The following is an 18,528-nucleotide window of genomic DNA, read 5'->3' on the forward strand; positions in this document are numbered from 1 at the left end:
TCAATGGGAAATGTATTTTTCCACATAACTTCCGTACGGCTGGAGATATTTCAATACCTGGTACACATATTACGGGTCGGGATATGAGGACGGGATATGAGGTCGAGATAGGAGGACGGGATATGAGGTCGTGATTGGAGGAGGGGATAGGAGGTCGAGATATGAGGGCGGGATATGAGCTCGGGAATGGTGAGGTTGAGATAGGAGGATGGTATATGATGACGGGATATGAGGTCGGGATAGGAGGTCGGGATAGGAGGTCAGGACAGGAGGTCGGGAAAGGAGGTCGAGATAGGAGGTTGAGACAGGAGGGCGGGATATTAGGACGGGATAGGAGGATGGGATAGGAGGTCGACATAGGAGGTTGAGATAGGAGGTCGAGATCGGAGGATGGTATAAGAGGACGGGATAGGAGGACGGGATAGGAGGTCAGGATACGAGGTCGAGATAGGAGCACGGGATAGGGGGACGGGATAGGAGGTCGGGATAGGAGGATGGGATAGGAGGATGGGATAGGAGGATGGGATAGGAGGTCGGGATAGGAGGACGGGATAGGAGAACGGGACAGGAGGACGGGATAGGAGGTCGGTATAGGAGGTCGGGATAGGCGGTCGGGATAGGAGGTCGAGATAGGAGGTTGGGATAGGAGGTCGGGATAGAAGGTCGGGGTAGGAGGTCGGGATAGGAGCTCGAGATAGGAGGACGGGATATGAGGTCGGGATGGGAGGTCAAGATAGGAAGTTGGGATAGGAGGACGGAATATGAGGACGGGATATGAGGTTGAGATACAAGGACAAAATATGAGGACAGTATATGAGGTCGGAATATGAGGAGGGGGTTTGGGGTTGGGATATAAGGAGGGGATATGGGGTCAGGATTTAAAGATGTATGGTACTCAGCTAGTATATGATATAATATATATATATATATATATATATATATATATATATATATCATAGAAAACATTCAGCCATTGTTATTAAAATGATATAACTTGTCAGATAAGGAAAATGGACTGGAATACGCATGCACAAACAATGGCGGGCTATTGCAAGCATACATAGTGAGTGAGCATATGTATGGTATGGCCGTCACATTTAAAATTATTGAGTGGGTAGAGCATAAATGTGGCACAAATCCTATAGAGAATGTTGAGAATCTGTTGAAAGTCATTCACATTCTGGAACACCTGAGGATGTTGAATGAGTACCGGCTGCAGTCAATAGTTTAGCAACAGGCAGTGCAAGAACTAGAAGATAATCTAGGGATTCCAAAAACTACTTGGCATGGATCTTGGCATAAGACAAGTCTAGGCAAAATTTGTTCTGCGGCTTCTGCTACCAGAATAGAAGGAACATCATGCTGCGGTTGCTTAAAGGGGTACTCCAGGCCAAAACTTTTTTTTTATATATCAACTGGCTCCGGAAAGTTAAACAGATTTGTAAATTACTTCTATTAAAAATGTTGAACACTGGGTGGGGGCTGCGGGGGTTGTGATGTCATGGCCTTGCCCCTCGCGATGTCATGCCACGCCCCCTCAAAGCAAGTCAAGACTTGCATTGAGGGGGCATGGAGTGACGTCACGAGAGGCATGGCTGGCCGTGATGTCACTACCCCTGCAGCCTGCACTCGCAAAATGTTCCGAAAGCTGGGGCAGCGGAGTACCCCTTTAAGGCAATATTTTCTGAGATTCCTTGTTCTACTCAGTCAGCCCTTTTGAATAGCTACACATTACATATATTCACGTAATTGTGTACAGTCACTCCACTGACTAGTACAGACAAGTTGTCATTGTTTGCCCATGTGCAACTTTCAGATGGGCAGATCTCCCTTACTGCATATATTCTAAAATAACATAGGCTCACAATGTTGCCTTACACACAGCAAAATTATTTTTATCTCGGTATGCTGGATATTATAGAATGGCTTTAATGCTATAGTTGTAGGCTAACAAAGATGAAATGTTTACCTTTCCATTTTTTATAGTTATATCTGCATTATTAACATTAAACCATTGGCTCAATAAAACCAATCAATGTGACATAAATAATATATATTATTTTGTGTTTTATGACAACATTCAGTTCCCTGGGAGTGTAAACGCAACTAAAACTCGAGTTGCAGTATATAGATTATATTATCGCTCAATAATACAGATAAGGAGTGTCAACATCAAACATCAATAGCTGTGTAATATACCATGTGTGGGTGTCATTAACACTAGTGTAGAGATAAACACCATATAAAACAATAAATGATTTGCTGACATAGAGCTAACATTACATTGTGCCTGTTGATATCTAGTAGTAAGTGACAGGATTGCAACTTGCTAGTTATATGTATGTTATTTTGTACTGCTACAGAAAGGACAGGAGAAATAACAGGATTGGAACAATGTAAAAGGGGTACTCCGCCCCTGGACATCTTATCTCCTATCCAAAGGACAGGGGATAAGATGTCTCATCGCTGGGGACCCCCACAATCTCTCCTGCAGCACCTGCTTGCCATCAGCGAAGATCATCCGTGCTGAGGACTCCCAATACAGGGACCGGAGTATTGTGATGTCATAGCCCCACTCCCTCGTGATGTCATGACCCCGCCCCCTCAATGCAAGCCTATGGGAGGGGGCGTGACAGCCGTCACGCCCCCTCCCATAGGCTTGCATTGAGGGGGCGGGGCCGTGACATCACAATACTTCAGCCCCCGTATCGTGAGTTATCAGCATGGAGCGATCTTTAAGGGGGGGATCTGCATGCTTTTCTCGAAAAAATAAATAAATAACATTACAGGATATGGATACTATAATTCTGGAGATAGAACATTAATTTAGGGATTTATTCTGATTGCCATATTGGATTGACTTTTCTAAAACCTATCAACAATGCAACATTGTCAAAAAAACCTATTCACTAAATAAAAAATAAATAAAAAAAAGTGCAACATTCAGAAGGTAGTAGTTTCAGAAATAGTAACCAATATCTTTTAGAATCTTAGGGGGAGATTTATCAATAATGGTCTTGGCTAGATCATTTTTGGGGTTTGTCCAGATGCATTTTTTTGGCGGTGCTGCTCCAAATTTATCATATTGTCGCAGAGTCCATGATCAATTTCGCGTAGATCTGCACCTAGATCATTTTCTACCCCGCTTTCAGATCATGTCTATCCTGCTTTTACGGCTAGGATAAAAAAAAAAAAAAATTCCGGCGTTTTCTCACTGAAAAAAACACCTGAAAAAACGCCAGTGCAATTTCCTGCATCTATCGTTTTTGCATTTGAGTGGAAAATGCATTTCTGGGTACAAAAAATAAATAAAAAGGATGCAGTAGGGATGGGAAAAATGTATTTAAAGGGGTACTCCGGTGCTTACACATCTTATCCCCTATCCAAAGGATAGGGGATAAGATGACTCATCGCGGGAGTCCCGCAGCTGGGGACGCCCGTGATCATGCACGCGACACCCCGTTTGTAAACAGTCCCCGGAGCGTGTGGTCGACCGCAGGGCCGGCGGCGTGTGACGTCACGCCACCGCCCCCGTGTGACGTCACGCTCCGCCCCTCAATGCAAGCCTACGGGAGGGGGCATGATAACTTTGGATAGGGGATATGATGTGTAAGCACCGGAGTACCCCTTTAACAAAATTGTTATTTTTTTATAACAAAATTTTTATAAATATTTAATAAAGTGTGTTTGTGTTTCACTTATTTCTCTATTTTTTACTTTTTGTTAGGTAGTACTAAGACTCCCAGAACGGAACAGACTGTTCCATGATGGGAGTAGCAGTACCTGTACTAACAGACATATCGCCCCGGGTGTGCGATGTCCATAATATTGCAGAGATGCCGAGCGGCTCTCTACAGCGCTTCATCTCTGCACTATACTCCAGCCAGTGATGTGAATTAAAATTTACATCACTCATTCATATTTTCTGCCCAGAGTGGTGATTGGCCGGATGGTTGCAGCCAATCACCGCTCTCAGAGGGAAATGTGAGTGGCCGGCCGGAGTACAGAGCAGAGATGCGAGCGCTCTATAGATCTGCTCCGCATCTCTGCAATAGATAGGACGATCGCAGCGGGTGTCAGAAGTGACACTTGCTGTGATCTGTCCCTTACTGCAGGCACTACTACTCCCAACATGTAGCAGAGTGTGCTCCAAGTTGGGAGTAGTAGTACCTGCAGTTAAGGAAAGATCACAGTGTCACTCCTGACACCTGCTATGATCCTCCTGTATAATGTATAGATGCGGCCGGGCAATCTTCTATGGTCCTCTGCACTGCACTGGCCAATCACAGCTTTCTGTGGGAAATATGAATAGGTGCATATATATACGTCAGTGCAGGGGACCATAGAAGAGCGGCCTGCAGCATCTATACATTATACAGAAGGATCGTAATGGGCGATCTTTCAATTAGTACAGGTACCACTACTCCCATCATGGAACAGTGTGTTCCATGCTGGGAGTAGTAGTACTACCTAAAAAAATGTAAAAAATTAAGAAAGAAAAGTGAAAAACACACACACACTACATTTTTATTATTGTCGGCAGTTTTAGTGCCCTGCCCGCACACATAAATTGATCCCTGTTTAAAAATGATTAAAACTGTCATCATAAAAAAGATACATTTTTGTTAAATACAATTTTTTACATCACTACTGTCACGATGCCGGCTGGCAGGTAGTGGATCCTCTGTGCCAGAGAGGGATTGGCGTGGACCGTGCTAGTGGATCGGTTCTAAGTCACTACTGGTTTTCACCAGAGCCCGCCGCAAAGCGGGATGGTCTTGCTGCGGCGGTAGTGACCAGGTCGTATCCACTAGCAACGGCTCAACCTCTCTGACTGCTGAAGATAGGCGCGGTACAAGGGATTAGACAGAAGCAAGGTCGGACGTAGCAGAAGGTCAGGGCAGGCAGCAAGGATCGTAGTCGGGGGCAACGGCAGGAGGTCTGGAACACAGGCTAGGAACACACAAGGAAACGCTTTCACTGGCACAATGGCAACAAGATCCGGCGAGGGAGTGAAGGGGAAGTGAGGTATAAATAGGGAGTGCACAGGTGAACACACTAATTGGAACCACTGCGTCAATCAGCGGCGCAGTGGCCCTTTAAATCGCAGAGACCCGGCGCGCGCGCGCCCTAGGGAGCGGGGCCGCGCGCGCCGGGACAGGACAGACGGAGAGCGAGTCAGGTACGGGAGCCGGGATGCGCATCGCGAGCGGGCGCTACCCGCATCGCGAATCGCATCCCGGCTGGAGACGGTATCGCAGCGCACCGGGTCAGTGGAGCTGCCCGGAGCGCTGCGGTAGCGAGAGAGAAGCAAGCGCTCCGGGGAGGAGCGGGGACCCGGAGCGCTCGGCGTAACAGTACCCCCCCCTTGGGTCTCCCCCTCTTCTTAGAGCCTGAGATCCTGAGGAGCAGACTTTTGTCTAGGATGTTGTCCTCAGGTTCCCAGGATCTCTCTTCAGGTCCACAGCCCTCCCAATCCACCAAAAAGAACCTTTTTCCTCTGACCGTCTTGGAGGCCAGTATCTCTTTCACTGAGAAGACGTCAGAAGAACCGGAGACAGGAGTGGGAGAAACTAATTTGGGAGAGAAACGGTTGATGATGAGTGGTTTAAGAAGAGAGACATGAAAGGCATTAGGAATACGGAGAGAAGGAGGAAGAAGAAGTTTGTAAGAGACAGGATTAATTTGGCACAAGACTTTGAAAGGACCAAGATAGCGTGGACCCAGTTTGTAACTGGGGACACGAAAGCGGACATATTTAGCGGAGAGCCATACCTTGTCTCCTGGAGCAAAAATGGGGGGAGCTCTTCTTTTCTTATCGGCAAACTTTTTCATGCGAGATGAAGCCTGTAAAAGAGAATCTTGGGTCTCTTTCCATATGGTGGAAAGATCACGAGTCACTTCATCTACAGCGGGCAAACCAGAGGGCAAGGGAGTAGGGAGGGGGGGAAGAGGGTGACGGCCGTACACCACGAAAAATGGGGATTTGGAGGAAGATTCAGAGACTCTAAAGTTATACGAGAATTCGGCCCATGGTAGAAGATCTGCCCAATCATCCTGGCGGGAGGAAACAAAATGTCGTAAATAATCACCCAAGACCTGGTTAATTCTTTCTACTTGTCCATTGGATTGAGGATGATATGCAGAAGAAAAGTTTAATTTAATCTTGAGTTGTTTACAGAGAGCCCTCCAGAATTTTGACACGAATTGGACGCCTCTATCCGAGACTATCTGTGTGGGCAACCCGTGAAGACGAAAAATGTGTACAAAAAATTGTTTAGCCAACTGAGGCGCTGAAGGAAGACCAGGAAGAGGGATGAAATGTGCCATCTTGGAGAATCGATCAACGACCACCCAAACAACAGTGTTGCCACGGGATGGGGGTAGGTCTGTAATAAAATCCATACCAATCAGAGACCAAGGCTGTTCGGGGACAGGCAGAGGATGAAGAAAACCAGCGGGCTTCTGGCGAGGAGTCTTATCCCGGGCACAGACAGTGCAGGCTCGCACAAAGTCCACGACATCCGTCTCCAGAGTCGGCCACCAATAGAAGCGAGAGATGAGTTGCACAGATTTCTTGATGCCTGCATGACCTGCGAGATGGGAGGAGTGACCCCATTTGAGGATTCCGAGGCGTTGGCGTGGAGAGACGAAGGTCTTTCCTGGAGGAGTTTGCCTGATGGAGGCTGGAGAAGTGGAAATCAGGCAGTCAGGAGGAATGATGTGTTGCGGAGAGAGTTCAACTTCCGAGGCATCCGAGGAACGAGAGAGAGCATCGGCCCTAATGTTCTTATCGGCAGGCCGAAAGTGAATTTCAAAATTAAATCGGGCAAAGAACAGAGACCACCTGGCCTGGCGAGGATTCAGCCGTTGGGCAGACTGGAGATAGGAGAGATTCTTGTGATCGGTGTAAATAATAACTGGAAATCTTGATCCCTCCAGCAGATGCCTCCATTCCTCAAGTGCTAATTTAATGGCTAGAAGCTCTCGATCCCCGATGGAGTAGTTCCTCTCCGCCGGAGAGAAGGTCCTAGAAAAAAACCCACAAGTAACAGCATGCCCGGAAGAATTTTTTTGTAGAAGGACCGCTCCAGCTCCTACAGAGGAGGCATCAACCTCCAATAGGAAGGGTTTAGATGGGTCAGGTCTGGAGAGCACGGGAGCCGAAGAAAAGGCAGACTTGAGCCGTTTGAAGGCGTCTTCCGCTTGAGGAGGCCAAGACTTGGGATTGGCATTTTTTTTGGTTAAAGCCACGATAGGGGCCACAACGGTAGAAAAATGTGGAATAAATTGCCTGTAATAATTGGCGAACCCCAAAAAACATTGGATAGCACGGAGTCCGGAGGGGCGTGGCCAATCTAAGACGGCAGAGAGTTTGTCTGGATCCATTTGTAGTCCCTGGCCAGAGACCAAGTATCCTAGGAAAGGAAGAGATTGGCATTCAAACAGACATTTCTCTATCTTGGCATAAAGTTGATTGTCACGAAGTCTCTGAAGAACCATACGGACATGCTGGCGGTGTTCTTCTAGATTGGCAGAAAAAATCAGGATATCGTCCAGATATACAACAACACAGGAGTATAAGAGATCACGAAAAATTTCATTAACAAAGTCTTGGAAGACGGCAGGGGCGTTGCACAGGCCAAAGGGCATGACCAGATACTCAAAGTGTCCATCTCTAGTGTTAAATGCCGTTTTCCATTCATCCCCCTCTCTGATGCGGATGAGATTATAAGCACCTCTTAAGTCCAGTTTGGTAAAGATGTGGGCACCTTGGAGGCGATCAAAGAGTTCAGAGATAAGAGGTAGGGGGTAGCGGTTCTTTACCGTGATTTTATTAAGACCGCGGTAGTCAATGCAAGGACGTAGAGAGCCATCTTTTTTGGACACAAAGAAAAATCCGGCTCCGGCAGGAGAGGAGGATTTACGGATAAAGCCTTTTTTTAAATTTTCCTGGATGTACTCCGACATAGCAAGAGTCTCTGGGGCGGACAGAGGATAGATTCTGCCCCGGGGTGGAGTAGTGCCCGGGAGGAGGTCAATAGGACAATCATAAGGCCTGTGAGGAGGTAGAGTCTCAGCTTGTTTTTTGCAAAAAACATCCGCAAAGTCCATATAGGCCTTAGGGAGACCGGTTACAGGGGGAACCACAGAGTCACGGCAAGGGGTACTGGGAACCGGTTTTAGGCAGTCCTTGAAACAAGAGGGCCCCCAACTCTTGATCTCCCCAGTGGACCAATCCAGGGTTGGGGAATGGAGTTGAAGCCAGGGTAGTCCAAGGAGGATTTCGGAAGTGCAATTGGGGAGGACCAAAAATTCAATCCTCTCGTGATGAGGTCCGATGCACATTAGAAGGGGCTCCGTGCGGTAACGTATGGTACAGTCCAATCTTTCATTGTTTACACAATTGATGTAGAGGGGTCTGGCGAGACTGGTCACTGGGATGTTGAACCTGTTGACGAGAGAGGCCAAAATAAAATTTCCTGCAGATCCGGAATCCAAGAAGGCCATAGTAGAGAAGGAGAAGGCAGAGGCAGATATCCGCACAGGCACAGTAAGACGTGGAGAAGCAGAGTAGACATCAAGGACTGTCTCACCTTTGTGCGGAGTCAGCGTACGTCTTTCCAGGCGGGGAGGACGGATAGGACAATCCTTCAGGAAGTGTTCGGTACTGGCACAGTACAAGCAGAGATTCTCCATGCGGCGTCGTGTCCTCTCTTGAGGTGTCAGGCGAGACCGGTCGACCTGCATAGCCTCCACGGCGGGAGGCACAGGAACGGATTGCAGGGGACCAGAGGAGAGAGGAGCCGGGGAGAAAAAACGCCTTGTGCGAACAAAGTCCATATCCTGGCGGAGCTCCTGACGCCTTTCGGAAAAACGCATGTCAATGCGAGTGGCAAGATGGATGAGTTCATGTAGGTTAGCAGGGATTTCTCGTGCGGCCAGAACATCTTTAATGTTGCTGGATAGGCCTTTTTTAAAGGTCGCGCAGAGGGCCTCATTATTCCAGGATAATTCTGAAGCAAGAGTACGGAATTGTACGGCGTACTCGCCAACGGAAGAATTACCCTGGACCAGGTTCAACAGGGCAGTCTCAGCAGAAGAGGCTCGGGCAGGTTCCTCAAAGACACTTCGAATTTCCGAGAAGAAGGAGTGTACAGAGGCAGTGACGGGGTCATTGCGGTCCCAGAGCGGTGTGGCCCATGACAGAGCTTTTCCAGACAGAAGGCTGACTACGAAAGCCACCTTAGACCTTTCAGTAGGGAACTGGTCCGACATCATCTCCAAGTGCAGGGAACATTGGGAAAGAAAGCCACGGCAGAATTTAGAGTCCCCATCAAATTTATCCGGCAAGGATAGTCGTAGACCAGAAGCGGCCACTCGCTGCGGAGGAGGTGCAGGAGCTGGCGGAGGAGATGATTGCTGAAGCTGTGGTAGTAGCTGCTGTAGCATCACGGTCAGTTGAGACAGCTGTTGGCCTTGTTGCGCTATCTGTTGTGACTGCTGGGCGACCACCGTGGTGAGGTCGGCGACAACTGGCAGAGGAACTTCAGCGGGATCCATGGCCGGATCTACTGTCACGATGCCGGCTGGCAGGTAGTGGATCCTCTGTGCCAGAGAGGGATTGGCGTGGACCGTGCTAGTGGATCGGTTCTAAGTCACTACTGGTTTTCACCAGAGCCCGCCGCAAAGCGGGATGGTCTTGCTGCGGCGGTAGTGACCAGGTCGTATCCACTAGCAACGGCTCAACCTCTCTGACTGCTGAAGATAGGCGCGGTACAAGGGATTAGACAGAAGCAAGGTCGGACGTAGCAGAAGGTCAGGGCAGGCAGCAAGGATCGTAGTCGGGGGCAACGGCAGGAGGTCTGGAACACAGGCTAGGAACACACAAGGAAACGCTTTCACTGGCACAATGGCAACAAGATCCGGCGAGGGAGTGAAGGGGAAGTGAGGTATAAATAGGGAGTGCACAGGTGAACACACTAATTGGAACCACTGCGCCAATCAGCGGCGCAGTGGCCCTTTAAATCGCAGAGACCCGGCGCGCGCGCGCCCTAGGGAGCGGGGCCGCGCGCGCCGGGACAGGACAGACGGAGAGCGAGTCAGGTACGGGAGCCGGGATGCGCATCGCGAGCGGGCGCTACCCGCATCGCGAATCGCATCCCGGCTGGAGACGGTATCGCAGCGCACCGGGTCAGTGGAGCTGCCCGGAGCGCTGCGGTAGCGAGAGAGAAGCGAGCGCTCCGGGGAGGAGCGGGGACCCGGAGCGCTCGGCGTAACAACTACTGTACCTTTTTTATTATAATTTTTCTAATGGTACCCTATGACATTTTTTTTTTTTTTTTTAAAGTATCTTTTTTTTTCCTGTTGAAATATAAGTGTGTGACTTATAATCACACACCGTTATATAGTTTGCACCCAAGCACACACACATGCACACTTCCGCCGCCCCCTCCCGCACACATCTCCTCCCACCCCCGCCAATCCACCAGTGAGAAGATCCTACTTTTCTGTGTTCTTCCTCATCCTCCTCATCATCTAGCGCTGATGATGAGCGCACTGCACGGAGGCGGTGATGATGCCAGGCGAGGCCACACACCTCCCATGATAGTGACATAGTGGCTGACACTAGTACCAGTGGCCATGCTGCTTGTAATAGGAGTCCAACCCCCCAGACAAGCGTACTGGAGCTCCCTACCGGTGAACCTGTCTGGAGACCCCCAGAGGAATATCAGCCACGGATTCCTGAGTTTGTTGGCGAGATTGACATAGTCAGGTACACTGAAATGGACTTTTTTATTCTTTATTTCAGTGACGACTTTGTCAATCTAATGGTGGAGCAAATGAACTTGTACGCCCAACAGTTCATTGCCCACCACCTAGATTCGTTTTTGGCTAGGCCCAATGAATGGTACACCATCAATGCAGCAGAAATGAGGACGTTTTGGGGCCTCATGCTGCATATGGGCCTAGTCAAAAAAACCTAGTGTCAGGCAGTACTGGAGCGGGAACGTCCTCTACCAGACCCCACTTTACAGTATGGCCATGACACAGAAGCGGTGTTAGGATTCGGCAGGCTGGATGTGGATCCTCTGTGTCAGCGAGGGATTAGCGTGGACCGTACCGGTGGACCGGGTCTAAGCTGCTACTGGTAGCAACCAGGTCGTATCCACCGGTAACGGCTCAACCTCGCTGACTGCTGAGAAGACGTGGGACAGAAGGACTAGACAGAGGCGAGGTCAGACGTAGCAGAAGGTCAGGGCAGGCGGCAAGGTTCGTAGTCAAGGGCAACGGCAAAAGGTCTGGAAACACTGGTATGGCAATCACAGGAAACGCTTTCTCTAGGCACAAGGACAACAAGATTCGGCAATGCTGGGAAGGGGAAGTGAGGTTATAAGGACGTGGAGCAGGTGGGAGCTAATTACACTGATTGGGCCAGGCACCAATTAGTGGTGCACTGGCCCTTTAAATCTTAGAGAGCTGGCGCGCGCGCACCCTAGGGTGCGGAGCTGCGCGCGCCAGGACGTGACAGCCGGGGACCGGGACAGGTAAGTGGATTGGGATGCGATCCGCGATCGGGCGCATCCCGCTATGCGAATCGCATCTCCGTCGGCAGTGTCAGTGCAGCGCTCCCGGTCAGCGGGTCTGACCGGAGCGATGCAGAGAGGGGAACGCCACGAGCGCTCCGGGGAGGAGCGGGGACCGGGAGCGCTCGGCGTAACAAGCGGTTTGAGGCCATTCATAAATGTCTGCATTATGCTGATAATGAGGCATGTCCCCCCAGAGGTGATCCTGTCTATGACCGGCTTTACAAAGTGAGGCCGGTCATCGATCACTTTGGGCCAAATTTTTGGAGGCCTACGTACCGCTCAGGGAACTCTCGGTCGATGAGTCTCTTATCAGTTTTAAGGAGAGACTCACCTTCCGCCAGTATATTCCCTCAAAGCAGGTGCGGTATGGCCTGAAACTCTACAAACGTTGTGAGAGTACTTCCGGGTGCACTTACAAGTTTAGAGTGTATTGAACGCCCAGAATGCCCCCACTCTAGGTGTTAGTGGGAAACTCGATTGGGACTTTGTTCACCCATTGCTGGATAAGGGTTACCACCTTTGCATGGACAACTTTTATACCAGCATCCCTCTGTTCACATCCCTTGCCACCAGATCCACGTCCGCTTGTGGGACTGTGCGGAAGAACCAGAGAGGCCTCCCTCTAAATTTTTTGCAGACATCTTTGCCCAAGGGTGAGTCCCGTGCTGTTGCTGGTCAGGTATGAGGATACCAGGGATGCCCTTATTCTGACCACAATTGATGGTAAGGGCAGCTCACCTGTCCCTGTACGAGGTACAACAACAACGGTCCTCAAGCCTGATTGTATTCTGGACTACAATCGGTACAGGTTGCCCTGTTTAACTCTTTTGTACTGTCCCAAAACGCTGGCAACACAGGGACATACCTCCAGCTCCAAGAAGAAGTCCTAAAGGTCCTGAATGATCTTTGGCGACAGGGAAAGAGCAAGCCGGAGGTCCTAAGGAACTGGAGTTGTAGGATTGTCCCAGGCCAGAACTTTCCAGGTGAGGTCCCCCACACTGGAAAGAAGGGACGATTACAGAAAAAATGCAGTGTGTCACAAGAGGGGGATATGGAAGGATACCACCACTCAATGTGACACTTGCCCCAATCATCTCTGCATTAAAAACTGCTTCAGGGTCTATTCATATGTACAGTATTGTGCACAGATTTGATGTGCAGGATTTCAAACTGTGTTCAGTTTACATTAAAATCTGCAGCAGAAAATCCCGTGCATCAAATCTGCGTTGTCAAATCTGCACAGAATACTGTACGTGTGAATAGACCATCAGGGAGTATCACACTTCCATGGATTATAAAATTTTCCCTTTTCTTTTAATTTTCCATAATTTACCCCAATGTACCAAGTCAAGGGTACATTCCAAATTTTAACCCCATAAACAACTAAAGACTTCTGGGGGTATTTAAAAAAAAAAAATGGGTCATGGGTCATGGGCAAAACTACAACTCCCAGCATGGCCAGACAGTCAGGGATGCTGGGCGTGTAGTTCTGCAATATCTGGCCCTACATATGTTGCAGAACTACAACTCCCAGCATGCCTCGACAGTCTGGGCATGCTTGGAGTTGTAGTTTTGCAACATCTGGAGGGCTACAGTTTGGACACCACTACTTAGCGGTCTCCAAACTGTTGTTCCCCAGATGTTGCATAATTACAACTCCTAGCATGCCTAGACTGTCCAGTTATGCTGGGAGTTGTAGTTCTGCAACATCTGAAGGGCCAGATATTGCAGAACTACACGCCCAGCATCCCTGACTGTCTGGCCATGCTGGGAATTGCAGTTTTGCAACAGCTGTAGGCACACTGGTTGGGAAACAATGAGCTAGAGTCTGTTTCCTAACTCAGTGATTACAACCCGCGTGCCTCCAGCTGTTGCAAAACTACAACTCCCAGAATGCACTGACAGACCCTACATGCTGGGACATGTAGTTTTGCAACAGCTGGAAGCACATGGGTTGGAATCAAGTACAAGGTAAATTCACACGGGCGGGTTTACAGTGGGTTTCCTTCTACAAGTTTGAGCTGCAGCAAATTTTCCGCCGCAGCTCAAACTTCCAGCGGAAAACTTACTATGAACCTGCGCCTGTGTGAATGTACCCTAAAAACACTACAGTACACTAACAGATAATAAAAAGTAAAACACTACATAAACACCCCCTTACACGTCCCCCCCAATAAAAATGAAAAACGTCTCATACAGCAGTGTTTCCTAAACGGAGCTTCCAGCTGTTACAAAAACACAACTCCCAGTATTGCCGGACAGCCATAGACTGTCCTGGCAGGCTGGGAGTCTTGCAACAGCTGGAGGCACCCTGTTTGGGAAACACTGCTGTAGGATTTTACTGTAGGTAACTGGGTCCGCCCCTATTGCAAATTCCTTATTTAGGCCTCAAATGTGAATGGCGCTCTCTCACTTCAGAGCCCTGTCGTATTTCAAGGCAACAGTTTAGGGCCACATATGGGGTATTTCTGTACTCGGGAGAAATTGCGTTACAAATTTTGGGGGGATTTTTGCTCCCATTACCCTTTTGTAAAAATGGTAAATTTGGGGGGAAAAACTGCACTTCAGTGAAAATTTTTTTTTTCCATTTACACATCTGACTTCAACGAAAATTTGTCAAACACCTGTGGGGTGTTAACGGTCACTGGACCCCTTGTTATGTGCCTTGAGGGGTGTAGTTTCCAAAATAGTATGCCATGTGTTTTTTTTTTTTTTGCTGATCTGGCACCATAGGGGCTTCCTAAATGTGACATGCCCCCCAAAAACCATTTCAGAAAAATTCACTCTCCAAAATCCCACTGTCGCTCCTTCCCTTCTGAGCCCTCTACTGCGCCCGCCATACACTTGACATACACATATGAGGTATTTCCTTACTCAAGAGAAATTGGGTTACACATTTTGGGGGGCTTTTTCTCCTATTACCCCTTGTAAAAATTCAAAAACTGGGTCTACAAGAACATGCCAGTGTAAAAAATGAAGATTTTGAATTTTCTCCTTCACTTTGCTGCTATTACTGTGAAACACCTAAAGGGTTAACACACTTACTGAATGTTATTTTGAATACTTTGAGGGGTGTAGTTTTTATAATGGGGTCATTTGTGGGGTATTTCTAATATGAAGGCCCTTCAAATCCACTTCAAAACTGAACTGGTCCCTGAAAAATTCAGATTTTGAAAATTTTGTGAAAAATTTGAAAATTGCTGCTGAAATTTGAAGCCCTCTGATGTCTTCCGAAAGTAAAAACCTGTCAACTTTATGATGGAAACATAAAGCAGATATATTGTATTTGTGAATCAATATATCATTTATTTGGAATGTCTGTTTTCCTTACAAGTAGAGAGCTTCAAAGTTAGAAAAATGCTACATTTTCAATTTTTTCATCAAATTTTGGAATTTTTCACCAAGAAATGATGCAAGTATCGACAAAAATTTACCCCTAACATGGAGTAGAATATGTCACGAAAAAACTCGGAATCTCGGAATCAGAATGAAAAGTAAAAGCATCCCAGAGTTATTAAAGGGGTACTCCGGTGAAAAACTTTTTTTTTTTAAATCCACTGGTGCCAGAAAAGGGAAAAGGGCCATGGAAGGAGGAAAAAGGTAAGGAGTCAGGTTCTGAGCAGTAAAAGAGGGACATACAGACAAGGGTTGGCAAGAAAAGGAGAGGGACTGAGAAGAGGAAAAAAGAGGGAGGGGGGGAGGGAACGGGGGAGGGGGGGAGAAAAGGAGCCAGGAACCAGCGGGTGTCACATCAGCATGGATGCAGGGAGTAGGATTGATACGGGAGCCCAATGAGAGGGAAATCACAGGGATCTGCATCTCTGGGAGGAACAAAACTGTACCCATGGGAGCCAAGTGGTCTCAACACGCACAGCGTCATCAGGATGAACCGACATCAATTCCTCCATCTGACGTGAGTTGGCAACTTCCGCCATCCATTCGTCCAACGTAGGGGGGTCAACAGACCGCCACTTTCGGGGTATCACTGCTTTCGCGGCCTGAAGGAGGTGCCTCGCCAGAGACTTCTTGTATTTAGCCTGCGCCATGGAGAACATAAACAGTAGGGCAGCAGCAGGAGCGGGGGGGACACAGATCCCAGTGACTTCTTGAACAACCCGGAGGACCGATTGCCAGAAGGGGACGAGTTTGGAGCAGCTCCACCAGATGTGCGTCATGGTACCCTCCTCCACACCGCATCTCCAACACACACTGGGGACCGAGGGATACCAGCGGTGAAGCATCGCTGGGACACGGTACCAGCGAGTGAGAATTTTGTAGCAAGTCTCCTGGGCTTTGGTGGCCACCACCGCCTTATGGGTCAAAAAGAAGCATTTGGCCCAGGCTTCAGGAGAGAACGACACTCCCAGTTCAGCCTCCCAAGCCGTGCAGTAAGCAGGCACAGCATGCGAGCGCTGGGACTGCAAAAATTCATAAAGAACGGAGATGGCGTGGCGGGGGTACGACGAGGCCAGGCAAAGGTGCTCAAAGGGCCGCGGGTCCCTATGTAAGTCAAAATGGGCGGGGATGGAGGAATAGAAATGGCGTAACTGCAGATAGGCAAAGGGGGCCCTGGTAGAGGAAGGGTACTCCTCCAACAAAGCTTCCAAGGGTTTCAGGTGGCACGCTGCTAGGACGTGTCTAAAGCGCAAGGGGGCAGACCGAGTAGCCCCAAAAAAGGGGCCAGCAGAGGAGGCTGACTGGGAGGAGGGGGCCCATGCGGTCAACCAAGCTACTGTTCCCACGCACAGAGTGTAGGGAGGCCAAAGTGTGGCGAGTGGAGTAGGATGTAGGAAAGGCAGTCAGAGAAGCAGGTGACCAGGTCCAGGGGAGGGTGGATAAGGCCTTGGTGCATAGGTCCTGGGCCATGCGTACCCATTGCTTGGATTCGGTGTTGTGCGTCCAGTCCAGGACCCGTGCATGTACACAGGCTAAGAAATATAAACGGCAATCCGGCAGGCCCGCTCCACCCGACAGTTTAGGCCTGGAAAGGAGGAGACGGTTCAAGCGGGGTCTAGCCGATGACCAGACGAACAAACCGAAGCAGCGTTGGAGAGCACGCCAGTAGGAGGAGGGGAGATGAATGGGTACGGTTTGTAGCAGATATAACAGCCTGGGTAAGAGGTTCATTTTTAAAATGCTAATTCTTCCAAACCAGGAAAATTCTCGTCTATCCCAGGCGGCCAGATCCCGCTTAAATTGCGTGAGAAGAGGAGAAAAGTTAAGAGGGAACAGAAGGGACAGATCGGAGGGCACTTTCATACCCAGGTATGTGATACCCCTGGAGGGCCACGTAAAGGGAAAAGCTGAACGGAGAGAGTCCACTGCGTGTCCTGGCAACAAAACATTGAGGGCCTCTGATTTAGAAAGATTAATTTAAAAATTAGACCAGGCACCAAAATCTCGAATTCGAGACATAAGATTAGGTAAGGAGGTAACAGGGTTCGAGAGATAGACCAGGAGATCATCGGCAAAGGCCGAACATTTATATTCCCGGCCTCCGATGGAGATTCCCTTAATGTTGGGATCGGCTCTGATGCCGGCAAGAAGGTGTTCCATCACCAGGACATACAGTAGGGGGGAGAGGGGGCAACCTTGACGAGTGCCGTTGCGTATGGGAAAGGGGTCAGACAGAGAGCCGTTAATCTTCAGGCGGGCTGCGGGGGAACTGTAAAGGGCCAGTACTTTAGAGGTGAAAACAGGGCCAAGGCCGATGTGACGTAGGGTCTGCGCCAGGGAGGACCAGGAAACACGATCGAAAGCCTTCTCGGCGTCAAGGGAGAGTATCATTACAGGCAGTTTAGAAGACTGAGCGTAGTGGATCAGATCAATAGTCTTGATCGTGTTGTCCCTGGCTTCCCTTCCCCGCACAAAGCCGACTTGGTCAAGATGGATTAGGGAAGGGAGAACGGAATTCAGGCGAATCGCCAGCAATTTGGCGTAAATCTTTAGGTCTACATTTAGTAAGGAAATGGGGCGGTAACTACCACAGACCTGGGGGTCTTTTCCGGGTTTGGGGATAACAACTATATGTGCCAGCAAAGAGGCGGGGGGGATAGGGTGCGATGTGGAGATAGAGTTAAAGGCCCGAAGCAGAAGAGGGGAGAGGGCGTCTAGAAGGGTCTTAAAGAATCTAGCCGTGAAGCCATCTGGGCCAGGACTCTTCCCGCCAGGGAGATCACGAACTACTGCGGCTAACTCTTCCGAGGTGAAGGGGGCCTCGAGGGCTTCCACCTCCTCCAGGGGCAGGGACGGGAAAGGCGAGGACTGTGGAGGGGGAGGGTCGGGCGGGTGAGGGAGGTTGTACAGGTCTGAGAAGAAGTCAAGAAAAGAAGAAGCAATGTCAGGGGTGGTATGCACCACGTTACCAGTAGGGGAGCGTACGGTCGGGATATGAGTCTGGGCTATTTTAGCGCGCAGCGCCCTGGCCAGCATGCGGCCACTTTTGTTGCCAAACTCATAGAATCTGCTGCGACCCACCTGTAGCCAGCGACCCCAGGACGCCTCCAGGAGGCGCTTAACCTCTAGCCTAGCAAGCTGCAGTTCTCTGAGGACCGTTGCGGAAAGCGAGCGCTTATGGGAAAGTTCTAGCGAGGAGACTAAGTGAAGGGCTTTCTGAAGGGCAAGGGCTCTACCTCGTTTTAACCGGGAGCCGTGTTTGATGAGGACACCACGCAAAACACATTTGAGCGCCTCCCATTGATAAAAAGGAGCAGTAGAGTCAGCACTATGATCGTCCACAAACGAGGAAACAGTTGTGGTCAGATCAGACATGCACAGGGGGTCTAACAATAGAGACTCATTCAATTTCCAGGACCAGGTGGACCGGGTCAGGGTGGGCAAGCGTAAGGAGCAAAACACCGGAGCATGATCCGACCACAATATGCTTCCAATGGAGGAGGAGCTCGCCCAGGGCAGTGCGCTATGCGGAACTAGGATA

General features: G+C 49.3%; 1 protein-coding gene across 2 annotated transcripts in view; it reads right to left on the bottom strand.

Annotated features, from left to right (window-relative positions):
* The window catches only part of LOC130276934 (solute carrier family 22 member 6-A-like), an 81,989-nt gene that overhangs the window by 50,155 nt on the left and 13,306 nt on the right, over positions 1–18,528 (bottom strand). The gene's annotated exons all lie outside the window — the stretch shown is intronic.

Source organism: Hyla sarda, chromosome 6 (genome assembly GCF_029499605.1).
Source record: "Hyla sarda isolate aHylSar1 chromosome 6, aHylSar1.hap1, whole genome shotgun sequence".
Taxonomy (NCBI): domain Eukaryota; kingdom Metazoa; phylum Chordata; class Amphibia; order Anura; family Hylidae; genus Hyla; species Hyla sarda.